The following is a 13,312-nucleotide window of genomic DNA, read 5'->3' on the forward strand; positions in this document are numbered from 1 at the left end:
CTGAAATCTGGAGGCCTATTTGTTGTAGCAGCTGTGTTAGTTACTCTGACTAATACAACATATATTTAAAAACCTGATTTAGTCCCTTCCTGGTTCACACCTGCACACAGCCAACCTTTTAACTAGGTGGAATATTTGCTTTGTGTGGATTGAACTTTGTGCTCAATTTTCTTTTCTCCCCACCTGGTAGGACGTTTGGTATATGGGTCCTGTGTGCCGTAACTGATTGGTGAGTTTGGTGGAACTGCTTGCTTTTATATACTATTAATTTTGTGGGCTGCTCCACTTTCATGAGTTCTTATGGGTGATGCTGCAGGAGGAATATTTTATACAAATCAGAGGTGCTCTGCAGGAACCTGAGATGCATTGCCTTGAAAGAAATACCATCATTTACTCACATAAATCTAAAAGGCCACATTTGCGAGGGAGGATGCCAGACCAAGGAGTGTGATTTGGGAGGCAGTGGGGAGCCATTGGAGGTTCTCTAGAAGGGGAATAATATGACCGAAGAGATGTTTTAGGAAGATGAATCTGATGGTAGCACACAGAATAAATGAGAAAGAAAATAGCTCAGAGGCACTGGGACCAACTGCTGCAACAACCCAGCTGTGAAATAAAGTGGCCTGGTCTGGGATGGTGCCGGTGGGAGTGGAGAGAAACAGGTGAGTAGGCGAGGCTGAAGAAATGGAGAAGGAACATTTGACCATCAACTGTTCTTACCAAACTTCAGAGGTTCCATGTACCAGTTTGCCCCTATAGCTCTGTCAGCACCATCCTCCCTGCAATTTAAGTCATGGTATCTTTTTTTTTTTTTAAAGAATGCCATTGGGGATGGAATCACGTACTCCACAAAAGACATGTCCAATTCCTAATTTGCATTCCTTAAAACAGTATCTGTGTACTGTGAACAACTGATTGTACAGTTTGATTATATGTTATGTGATTTTATCTCAATAAAATTGATTTAAAAAAAGACACTTAATAAGAGTAAGTAGTAGTATATTTTGACATTTTAAAGATAGCTTTATAAAACTTCTGTGTTATTAAGTATTTCTTCTTATTTCTAATAAATCTTGATAAGACTGTCCAGTCTTATTTACTTTTTTAATGATTGCAAATTCATTGTGACACTGTGTGGTTATTTCTGTTAGTGAATAAAGGTGTATGACTTGTCAAAAAAAAATAGTATCTGTGGCTGTGTTAAGGTGAGTCAGGGTGTGGGCTTATTTGTGAGTAGGATCTTTCAAGAGCCTACTTAGGTGTGGCCGAACTGAATCAGGGTGGGCCTTAACCCCTATGACTGGAGGCTTTATAAGAGAGGAAATTCAGACAACTGAGCAGGAAAGGCCTGAAACCAGAAGGAATTAAAGCCAGAAGTCAGAAAAGCCAGAGAGAAGAGAAAGAGATCGCCAGCTGATGGAGGACGGCCATCACAAGAACGCCCCTGTCTCCAGGAGAAAGCGCAGCCTTGCCGACATGTTGATTTTGGACTTCTAGCCTCAATACCACGAGACAATCAATTCTTGTTGTTTAAGCCAACCCATTGGGTGATATTTGTCAGAGCAGCCCTGGCAAATAAGACACTCGAAAGAAAAGAGTAGTAATTGCTCCAGTAATAAATGAGACAAATGACAATTTCCAAAATCGTTTCTAGTAGCTGGCTACTCTCTAGAGAGGAATGGACTGTACATTTTAGTTGGCGGGAAAAGTTACTTAAACACTTCTTTATGCTAGCAAAAAAAGTAAGCCAAGGGAACTATGGGAAGAGGATAGAGAATGCCTAAAAATGTGTTTTGGAAGCATTGGAAAGTTGCATCTGGGTGTGTTTCACCAGACTAATGGGCAGCCAGGGTTGAACCTTGGCTCTCCCGCATACCATCTATGTGACCTTAGACAACTTGTTTAACATTTTTGTGCCTCAGGTTGCTGATCTGTAAAATGGAGTTTTACAACCATAAGGTTATTGGGAATTTTAAATAAGGGAATTCATACAGAGTTCTTAGCTCAGTGCCTGGTATAGATCAAGCACTCTGTAAATATATGTCCTTATCATTATTACCAAAGTCCAAACAAAGCCAAAGGTCTCCAGGCAGAAAGAGACACGTGAAATTACCAAACAATTTAGCCCTTCGTAGGTGAAATAGAGTTAGACATCTCTGTAGGAGAGAGGTCAGTGGGCCACTGCCTGCAGGCCAAATTCCAGCCTGCCTGCTGCCTGTGCAAGCATAACTCATTCATTGTGCTTCACAGATATTACATTTTTCACATATTGAAGGTTTGTGGCAACTCTGTATCAAGCAAGTCCATCAGTGCCATTTTTCCAACAGCATGGGATCATTTTGTGTGTCTGTGTCACATTTTGGTAATTCTTGCAATATTTCAAACTTTTTCATTATTATTTTATCTATGATAATGATCTGTGACCTTTGATGTCACTATTCTAATTGTTTTGGGGAGCCATGAACCGTGCTCATATAAGATGGTGAACTTAATCAATAAATGTTGTGTTGTTCTGACTGCTCCACCACCCAGCTGTTCCCCCATCTTTCTCCCTCTCCTCAGGATTCTTTATTCCCTGAGACTCAACAATATTGAAATTGGGCCAATTAATAACCCTACAATGGCCTTTGAGTGTTCAAGTGAAAGAAAGAGTCGCTCATCTGTCCCTTTAAATCAAAAGCTAGAAAGGATTCAGCTTAGTGACGAAGGCCTATAAAAAGCAGAAATAGGCCAAAACCTCTTGTGGAAACAGTTAGCCAAGCTGTAACTGCAAAGGAAAAAGTTCTTGAGGGAAATTGAAAGTGCTACTCCAGTGAACATATGAATAGTAAGAAAGCAAAACAGTCTTATTGATGATATGGAGAAAGTCTTAGTGGTCTGGATAGAAGATCAAACCAGCCACAACTTTCCCTTAAGCCAAAGCCTAATCCAGAGCTAGGCTGTAACTCTCTTAAATTATTTAAAGGTTGAGAGAGATGAGGAAGCTTCAGAAGAAAAGTCTGAAGCCAGTAGAGATTGGTTCATGAGGTATAAGGAAGGAAGCCGTCTCTGAAACTGATATCAAAGTGCAAGGTGAAGCAGCAAGTGCTGATGTAGAAGCTGCAGCAAATTTTCCAGAAGAGCTAAGATCACTGATGAAGGCAGCTACACTAAACAACAGATTTTCAATGGAGACAAATGCTCCAACCCAATTCAACCTCAAGACCAAAGAACATGCCAGGTAAAAAGTTACCCATGAGTTTTAGTTAGGGACTTCCTTACAGGAGGATTTTTCCCAATGGCAGCTGGGAAAGGGAAGTCAATGATCCACACAAACAAGAGGAAGAGGAGTGCCTTATAGAACTCAGCCTCACTAGATTTGGTTACAAAGAAACCTCAGCTGGGCCTTGTGAAAGTTGATCACCAACAGTGATTAGGCTCAGTGACCTTCCATGTCTGTGCTCAGGTCTCATGGGCTGCTGGGTGCTCAGGGCTCCACCCTTTTCCCTAAGGGAGGGGGTTCCAACCCCTGGGCTGCCACAATCCACCCCCATGCAGCAGTTTACATTGACCATGGAACACACATCATATCTATGCTCCACGACAACAGTGTAAGAGATAACAGAACACTAGGAGCCGTCCAACAGACAGCACAAAGTGTGGCTGCCATGGCCAAGAAAGGGAATTAAACTGTTCTAGTGATAATTGATAAGAACTGTGATTTCAGTCTTCCTTTTCCATATTTTCTGATATGTTGAATTCTGTCAGCAGGGTATTCCATGCAGTCCAATTCGCAAGGGTCACAATCTAAGGCAGGCCGCTGGGACCCAATGATGGCGGTTCAGCATTGAGATTTATTGTGCACATAGATTACTACAGAAGCCTAATGCAGAAAGGTGTTTGCTACAATGCTAAGGGTGAAAAGAAAGATGTTTATGGGCAACTATGTGAGGCAAATACTGTTGATCAAATAAAATACAAGCTAAATTTCCATTAGTAGACAGAAGTGTTCTTGGAAAAGGGGTATTATGAAGGGGTTTCAAATACCATATTTTTTCTCCCTGAATTTGCAGGGAGCTTTCTGGGGTTATATCCATTGTTGACCTAGGCATAATGAGTGTCCATAAAGTCATACCTATAGTTCCCCAGGGTAGTAGGGGTCCTGGATTAAAGATATAAATAATCTGTGGCTTTTTTTGTGTAAACTGTGGCTAATACTCAAATTTTGAACAACACCGATACCCCGTGAGCTTAGGATACCCAACCAATGTGGCTGCATTGGCTAGGACCAGGGCCAATTGACCTTGTTTTCCCCAATTTCTAGGATTTGTGGCACAGGTGAGAGCAAGTTATTTTCATTACCTCATTGCAGTTGTAGCATCACTGGACCCTTTGCTTGTATTCACAGGACTTGCATAGGTCTAGCTTTTACTAATTCAATGGGAGTGGGAGCAGCTGCTTGGGGTGTAACACAACTGGCATGTCCACTGCTCTTTCAAAAGCCCATTCGTTCTTTCAATTAACACCACTGTGAGGTTGTAAGGCAAATGAAATGTCCATAAGATGTCATGCTCAGTAGCCCAGGCTTGGGTTAGTTGTCTGGTAAGTTGGTGTTCTAGTTTGCTAATGCTGCCAGAATGCAAAACACCAGAGATGGATTGGCTTTTAAAAAAAGGGGGTTTATTTGGTTACACAGTTACCATCTTAAGGCCATAAAGTGTCCAAGCTAACACATCAGCAATTGGGTACTTTCACTGGAGGATGACCAGTGGTGTCCGGAAAACCTCTGTTAGCTGGGAAGGCATGTGGCTAGCGTCTGCTCCAAAGTTCTGGTTTCAAAATGGCTTTCTCCCAGGACATTCCTCTCTAGGCTGCAGTTCCTCAAAAATGTCACTCATAGTTGCACTTGGAATATTTGTCCTCTCTCAGCTTCTCTGGAGCAAGAGTCTGCTTCCAACAGCCATCTTCAAACTGTCTCTCAGATGCAGCTCCTGTGCTTTCTTCAAAGGGTCCCTCTTGGCTATAGCAAGCCTGCTTCTTCTGTCTGATCTTATATGGTGCACCCAATGGGTGGGACAACACCTCAACGGAAACACTCAAAAAATTTCTATCTAATTAACAATGATAGGTCTGCCCACACAAGATTACATCAAAGATAATGGCATTTGGGGGGACATAATACATTCAAACTGGCACAGGGGGCATCCCTCTATCACTGTCCACATGTGTGGGGACCCTGAGAAAGGCACTTAGCTTTTCTAGATTATGTATTGTAGCTCTTTGGTTAGCTTTCCCTACTTGGAAGGCCAGCAACAGTCCAGTGGCCATATCTATGACTTCAAAGGCATATTTTGCACATTCAGATAAGGGAAAGGGTGTTGGTAGTTGGAATCTGCTTGTGGCTGATGTGTCTGAGTTGAAGAGGAAGCGTCCTTGGGCATCACAGCAAACAGGAGAGGCAGGTGTCCACGACTTCTTTCAGTTGTCTGGTGATGGGCAGCTGGAATTGCTGGCCAAGTCCATAGAGTCTAGTGCACTTGGTGCCCTGTCTTCCTATGCAAACATTTGGCAGCTTTTTTGCAATGTTGGCTTTAGGCTACAAATTTTTGCTAAAGCATCTGCTTCAATATTGCCAGGTAAAGAATCAGTGTTATGGGCTGTGCCAGTTTGAATGTATTATGTCCCCCAAAATGCCATTATTTTTCATGTAATCTTGTGTAGGCAGATGTATCAGTGTTGATTAGATTGTAATTCTTTAAGTGTTTCCATGCCCCACCCAACTGTGGATGTGCCCCACCCAACTGTGGGTAATGACTCTGATTGGATAATTTCCATGCAAGTGTTACCCCACCCATTCAGGGTGGGTCTAAATTAAATCACTGGAGCCATGTAAATGAGCTGGCAAACAGAGGGAACTCAGTGCAGCTGAGAGTGACATTTTGAAGAGGAGCTACAGCCAAGAGAGACACTTTGAAGAATGCAGAGGGATAAGAGAGTAGCTGCAGATGAGAGACAGTTTGAAGACGGCTGTTGAAAGCAGACTCTTACTCCAGAGAAGTTAGGAGAGGACAAACACCCCAAGAGCAACTAAGAGTGACATTTTTGAGGAACTGCAGCCTAGAGAGGAATGTCCTGGGAAAAAGCCGTTTTGAAACCAGAACTTTGGAACAGATGCCAGCCACGTGACTTCCCAGCTAACAGAGGTTTTCCAGGCACCATTGGCCATCCTCCAGTGAAGGTACCCAACTGCTGATGTGTTTGCTTTGGACACTTTATGGCCTTAAGACTGTAACTGTGTAGCCAATTAAACCCCTTTTTATAAAAGCCAATCCATCTCTGGTGTTTTGCATTCCAGCAGCATTAGCAAACTAGAACATGGGCAGAGACATGAAACATGGTTACTCTTTGCTTATGACAGGCAATCCAGATGTCCTTCCACATTTCTTTTCCCCACAAGAGGCAGCTGACAACAGTCCATTGCTTTTGCTTCCACATGGCCATCCCTACTGTCAGGCTGTGGTACACTGCCCAACTGTCAGTACAAATAGTTAATGCCTCTCCATTTTCATGAACAATGACCATCCATACAGCCCTTAATTCAGCCCATTGGCTGCTTTGCATAGTCCCAGTTTCCCACCATACAGTGCCCATACTAAGTTGCATGGTTACTGTCTTCCAAGTGGTGGGCTACCCATGTACTGATCCATCAGTATACCAGGTAGACTCCAGTATACTTCCACATCCATCAATGGTGGGTACAGAAACAGCCACCTCGGGAGGATCAGCAGGGAGGGGCAAATGTTGTTCTTCCATATAAGAAACTGATCCTAAGATATTGTGCATCTCTGTGCTTAAAGGGCTGTTGTTGAGAATGCTTCATTGTAGATGTGGAAAGGTATCTATAGCTTTCCATTTCATTAATGTGATCAATTGTGCACTGCCAGAGTGAGGCTTAATGACAGTGTCCCGTATCCACCCCTATATAGATATGGCTGTTCTTAATTTCACAGGGCATTCTGACTTAGTCATTCCACTTGCAGTAAGGCACTATAGACAGCATACGTGTTTTTTTTTTTTTTTTTTTTTTTTTTTTTTTATAAGGGACTGTACCACAGTTCAGCTCCTTTCCAGAGCTGAGACCAAAAGTCAATGGGAACTTGCTTTGCCTGTTTCCTTTGCCACAAGCCCCACCCAAAGCCAGTATTGGTACTGACCATGTCTAATTCACAAGGCACATCTGGCTCCACCCCTCCACCCCCTGCCATAAAGCCTGAGACTGTGCAATAGCCTGTTTGGCTTTTTCAAAAGCAGCCTGCTGTGGAACATCCCATTCCCATGTTTTTCCTTTCCTAACTAGAACATACAAAGACTTTAGAATCTGTGCTAAATGGGGTGTTAATGGTCTCCAATAACCCAACAAATCAAGGAAAGCCATAAGCTGTTTAGGAGTATATGGAGATGGGCAATTCTGCACTTTATCAACAACAGCAGAGGAAATAAACTTAGTCTTATCTACCAAACAACACCCAAGAATTTGACAGAGCTTCCAGACCCTTGTAATTTGTCCCAGTTTACAGCCCATTCTCAGCTCTTGAGGTGGCTCACTACAGTCTTAGCAATGGTTTCCAATTTTGCAAGAGAGTTACTTGTTGTGCTGGTTTGAATATGTTATGTTCTTTCAATGCATTCTTATGGGGACAGACCTATTGTGGGTGGGGCCTTTTGATTAGATTATTTCCATGGAGATGTGACCCACCCCATTCAAGGTGGGTCTTAATTAGTTTACTGGAGAGAGCTCAGGGAGAGAGAGAGAGAGAGAGAGAGAGAGAGAGAGAGAGAGAGAGAGAGAGGCAGCTCAGAGCCAACACAGACACAGATGCTTGGAGATGTAGACATAAAGATGTTTTGGGATGCTAAACTAAGGGATGAAGCCAAGGCCCAGAGAAGCTAAATGCTAAGTGAGACCCCACAGATGTTTAATAAGAAGTCCACTGGAATCAGAAGCTGAAAGCAATGCAATCCAGGAGGAAAGGACCAGCAGACTCTGGACATGTGCCTTCCCAGCTGACAGATGTGTTTCAGATGCCATTGGCCTTTCTTCAGTGAAGCTTTAGCAAACTGAAACACTTGTTAACATAATGTCATCAATATAATGAAAGAGAGTCACCTGTGTCAGAGGTTTCCACATTTTAAAATCTTGAGTTATCAAACCATGGCAAATAATGGGACTATGAAATATCCTTGTGGTAGCATGGTAAATGCCCACTGTTGTCCTTCCCATGTGAAGGTGAATGCAGGCTGGCTTGAGGGATCTAAAGTAATGCTAAAAAAGGCATTAGCAAGATCCAACATAAAATGAAATTGGCCTATTCGAGGCCTTATGTCCTGTAACAAAGTAGCTATGTTTGGTACAGCTGCAAACAAAGGAGTGCTACTTTGTTAAGTTCTCTATAATCAATAATCATCTGTCAGGCATCATCAATCTTCTTCACTGGCCAGACTGGACTATTAAATGGACTATCTAATTCCTTATTGGTGGCAGTGGTTTGTGGTTTCTTGATGGCCCCCTGGTAATTATATTGATGCACTGCTACCATGTTCCTGGGAAGGTACCTTTACTGGTGACCACTTAGCTTGTCCTCTTTGGATGATTTTGACCACCTAGCACCAGAGACAGAGATCACCTACAGTAGTTTACAAAATGGTATTTTGCAAAATATTAATTCCCAATATATATTCTGGAAAATGAGATGTGTACACTGTATACCTTTGAGGTGGTAACCAGCCAATCTGCATTAGTATTTGTTGAGTTGCTTTAATACTTTGACCCCTACCTATATCCAGCAATGGTTGGCATGGGGTCAGTTCATGACCCTTCCCCTATATTAAGGCATATTCTGCTCTAGTGTCTACTAAGGCCAAAACCCTATGTTCATTAGTGGGGGGCCAAAAGATAGTTCTATATGTGGCCTCTGATCCCCAGTATCCCCATATATTGCCCTTTTTTATCATATTTTTTAATTGTATAATATAACATATATACATAGAAGTGATTACTTTCCAAGTTCAGTCTACTGTAACAAGTAGTTAGGGAGCAAATTTCAAAGAATATTATAGGTTCCATAGTTTCAGTTATTTCCTTACTGTGAAATATAACACATATACAAAATGGTAGTCTCTTTCAAAGTATGATTTAACAAGTAGTTATATAGGAAATTTCCGAGTTGTTATGAGTTATAGTACCATAGTACCAGTTATTTCATTATTGTGACACATAACATACAAAATCAAAAAGGTGATAGCTTTCAAATTACAATTTAACAAGTAGCTGTAGAACAAATTTCAAAGGATGCTATTGTGCTTATTGGGGATCTTGACCTATCCCCTGCGCTTGGAGAAGGGGACCTCCCAGACCTCCTCAGCCGGGGTGGGGTGGGGTGGGGCTCTTTATGTGGTATCAGCCATGTCTTTCAGCCAGAATCCATGTCCTCCTCTAGTTACCTGGTTTCAAGCTTAATAAACATCTGCTCCTTGGGCAGCTTGCTCCACAGTTTAACTAATACGGCATTTGGCTTCCTATCAGTATCCTCAATTTTAGCTCCAGCAGCTATTAGATCTCTCCACTTTTGTCTACATGATGCCTGGTTTGGACCATCATGTCCACTCAGGGTGCAACCCTTAGCTCTGACTCCAGCTCCTCTTCAGCTTAGGCAAACTGTCTCTCCAAGGTGTGCAATCATTTAGGCAGCCTGTGAGATGGGCTGTCCTATAAGTGAGTTGAGAATGGACACCAAAGTTCCATACCACTGATTGGGAGCAGAATGTAGAATTATCTCATAATTCCTGTGGTGTAAGTTATACTATCTGGTCCAATGGCACTTGGCATATAAACTGCATGCTTCAACCTTAGCCCCCTCAATACATCTTGTAGTTCATCAATGGTATTTGTGCCGGTTTGAGTGTATTGTGTTCCCCAAATGCCATTATCTTTGTGGTCTTGTGTGGGGCAAACGTTTTTGGTGCTGGTTGGATTTGCTTGGAAGGTGCCCCACCCAGCTGTGGGAGATAATTTTGATGAGATGTTCCCATGGAGGTGTGGCCCCACCCATTTGGGGTGGGCCTTGATCGGTGGAGCTATATAAATGAGCTAACTTGGGGGGAGAAAAGAGAGTGCAGCTGGGAGTGATGTTTTGAAGAGAAGCAAGCTTGCTAGAAAGGAACGTCCTGGGAGAAAGCCGTTTTGAGGCCGGAGCTTTGGAGCAGACACCAGCTGCCTTCTTAGCTAACAGAGGTTTTCCGGACACCACTGGCCGTCCTCCAGTGAAGGTACCCGATTGCTGAGGTGTTACCTTGGATGCTTTGTGGCCTTAAGACTGTAACTGTGTAGTGAAATAAACCCCTGTTTTATGAAAGCCTATCCATCTCTGGTGTTTTGCATTCTGCAGCATTAGCAAACTAAGACAGTATTCTAATAGGGGGTTTGATGGGGCAAATCCCACTCATGGGGCCACATCTCCTTACACTGGAGTAGAAGTCAATTAAGTAGCAAATTTGTTTCCATTTTAGGGGCTAACAAATATATGCATTGATGCAGAGAAGGATGGGTGGTGAGGGAGGAAAATTTACTTGTCTCATACCCTGAAAGCAGTACACCATCTGCACTGGTATCCCACAATTGCAGTAGCTAATCTGATAAAAGTTCATTAGGTTTTTGCCTATTACTGAGTCCCAATTTCTTGTAATTCAGAAGTGGCAAAATCTCAAGTTGTAACATGTATTTTTTGCTCAATGCATGAGGCTGGAGCTGTGGCCACATCAGTGCATCATCCTCATCAGCCTGGGGTCCAGCTGGGTTGGGAAATGCTGTCACTTAATCTTATGTTGGACCAGAGGGCAAACAAATTTACACCCATCATCCTTCTCCCAGTCAAACTGGGAATCCTTATCATCTGAAGAAAAATCCACTGGGTCCCAAATTTTGGGATCCCAATCAGAGAAAGTTAGAATACATCTTACTTGAACCTTAGGTAACTTCCTTCTCCTTACCCTAGCATAACAACATGCTAATATTTCCAAATTTTCATCTATTCGGCATAGCTTCTCATTTAAAGCATCTTTCCATTCTGCTTTGGCTGTCTGCTTATCCCTCTCTAATTTAAGTTCCTTTTCTAGCCATCAAGGTCTTTTCTGTAGCTGACTGCATGGCCCTAAAAGTGGTCAGGCTACAGCTGTGGCAGCCTGGCGGATTTCCTTTTTCTTATGAAATTCCAACTGTCCTGCTACAGACGGGCTGTTTGTCCAGTTGAGGAGTTATAATCATCTCCATACTCCCTCAGTGGTCCCCATTTATCTAGGAGGGTAACCACCCCTCTCCAAATGGATGTTGTAGTCCATCCCGGGATTCCTGCCTTCTTTCCCAGTACTCATGCCTTCTGTGGCCAGTGGCTCTTTGGTCTTGGCTTGTTCACCAAATTTCCAACCCACCTCAACCCCAAGACCAAAGAACACAACAGGCAAAAAGTTACCCATGAGTTTTAATTAGAGACTTACATACAGGAGGATTTTTCTCAATGGCAGCTGGTTGGGAAATGGAAGTCAATGATCCATGCAAATGTGAGGAAGAGGAATGCCTTATATAGTTCAGAAGAGCCTTGCAATATTTGGTTACAAAGGAGCCTCAGCTGAGTCTTTCTAAAGTTGATTACCGACAGTAATTAGGCTCAGTGACTTCAATGTCCGTGCTCTGGTCAAGCAGGCCACTGCCTGCTCAAGGCTCCACCCTTTTCCCTAAGGGAGGGGGGGGTCCAACCCCTGGGCTGCCACAATGAAACAGCTTGATATTGGAAGAAGTTGTCATCTAAGACTTTCCTAGCTAGAGGGGAGAAGTCAATGCTTGAATTCAAAACTTCAAAGGACAGGCTGACCCTCTTGTTAGGGTTAATGCAGCTGGTAACTTTAAGTTGAAGTCAAAGATCATTTACCATTCCAAAAATCCTAGGGCCCTTAAAAATTACGCTCAATCTGCTTTGCCAGTATTTTATAAATGAAATAACAAAGCCTGGATGACAGCACATCTGTTTACAACATGGTTTACTGAATATTTTAAGCCCACCATTGAGATCTACTGCTTAGAAAAAAAGATTCCTTTCAAAATATGACTGCTCCTTGACAATGAACCTAGTCAGTCAAGGGCTCTGATAGAGATGTAAAATAAGATGAATGTTGTTTTCATGACTGCTAACACAACTTCCATTCTGCAGCCCATGGACCAAGGAGTCATTTCAACTTCCAAGTCACATTTAAGAAATACATTTAGTAAGGCTATAACTTCCATAAATAGTGATTCTTCTGATGGATTTGAGCAAAGTAAATTGAAAACTCTCTGGAAAGGATTCAGCATTCTAGATGCCATTAAGAACATTTGAGATTTATAGGAGGAGGTAAAAATATCAACATTTACAGGAGTTTGGAAGAAGCTGACTCCACCCTCATTGATGACTTTGAGGGATTCAAGACTTCAGTGGAGGAAGTAGCTGCAGATGTGGTGGAAACAGCAAGAGAACTAGAATTAGAAGTAGAGCCTGAAGACTGTGGAGCAATGACTGAATTGCTACCATCTCATGATAAAATTTGAATGGATGATGAGTTGCTCTTTATGGATGAACAAAGAAAGTGGCTTCTTGAGATCAAATCTGCTCCTGTGAAGATGCAGTGAACATTGCTGAAATGACAATAAAGGATTTAGAATATTACCTAAACTTAATTGATACAGCAGCAGCAGGGTTTCAAAGGATTGACTTCAGTTTTGAAAGTAGCTCTACTGTAGGTAAAGTGCTATCATACAGCATCACATGCTACAGAGAAATCTTTCTTGAAAGGAAGTGTCAAATGATGCAGCAAACTTCATTGTCATCTTACTTTAAGTAATGTCCACAGCCAGCAACATCGAGGCAAGACCCTCCACCAGCAAAAAGATTACAACTTGCTGAAGGCTCAGATGACAGTTAACATTATTCAGCAATAAAGTATTTTTAAATGAAAATATGTATGTTTTTTGACACAATGTTATTTCACACTTAATACAGTACAGTACTGTGTACATGTAACTTTTATATGCACTGAGAAGCCAAACAATTCGTGACTCCCTTTCTTGTGGTGGTCTGGATCCAAGCCCGCAGTTTCTCTGAGGTATGCCTGTATTTGTAAATAGTTTTATTGGAACCCAGCCACGCTTATTTATTTGTGCATTGTCTGTGGCTGCTTTTATGCTGCAACATTACAGTTGACTAATCGCAATAGAGACCCTCTGGCCCACAAAGTCTAAAATATTTTC

The sequence above is a fragment of the Choloepus didactylus genome, chromosome 4, assembly GCF_015220235.1.
Source record: "Choloepus didactylus isolate mChoDid1 chromosome 4, mChoDid1.pri, whole genome shotgun sequence".
NCBI lineage: Eukaryota > Metazoa > Chordata > Mammalia > Pilosa > Megalonychidae > Choloepus > Choloepus didactylus.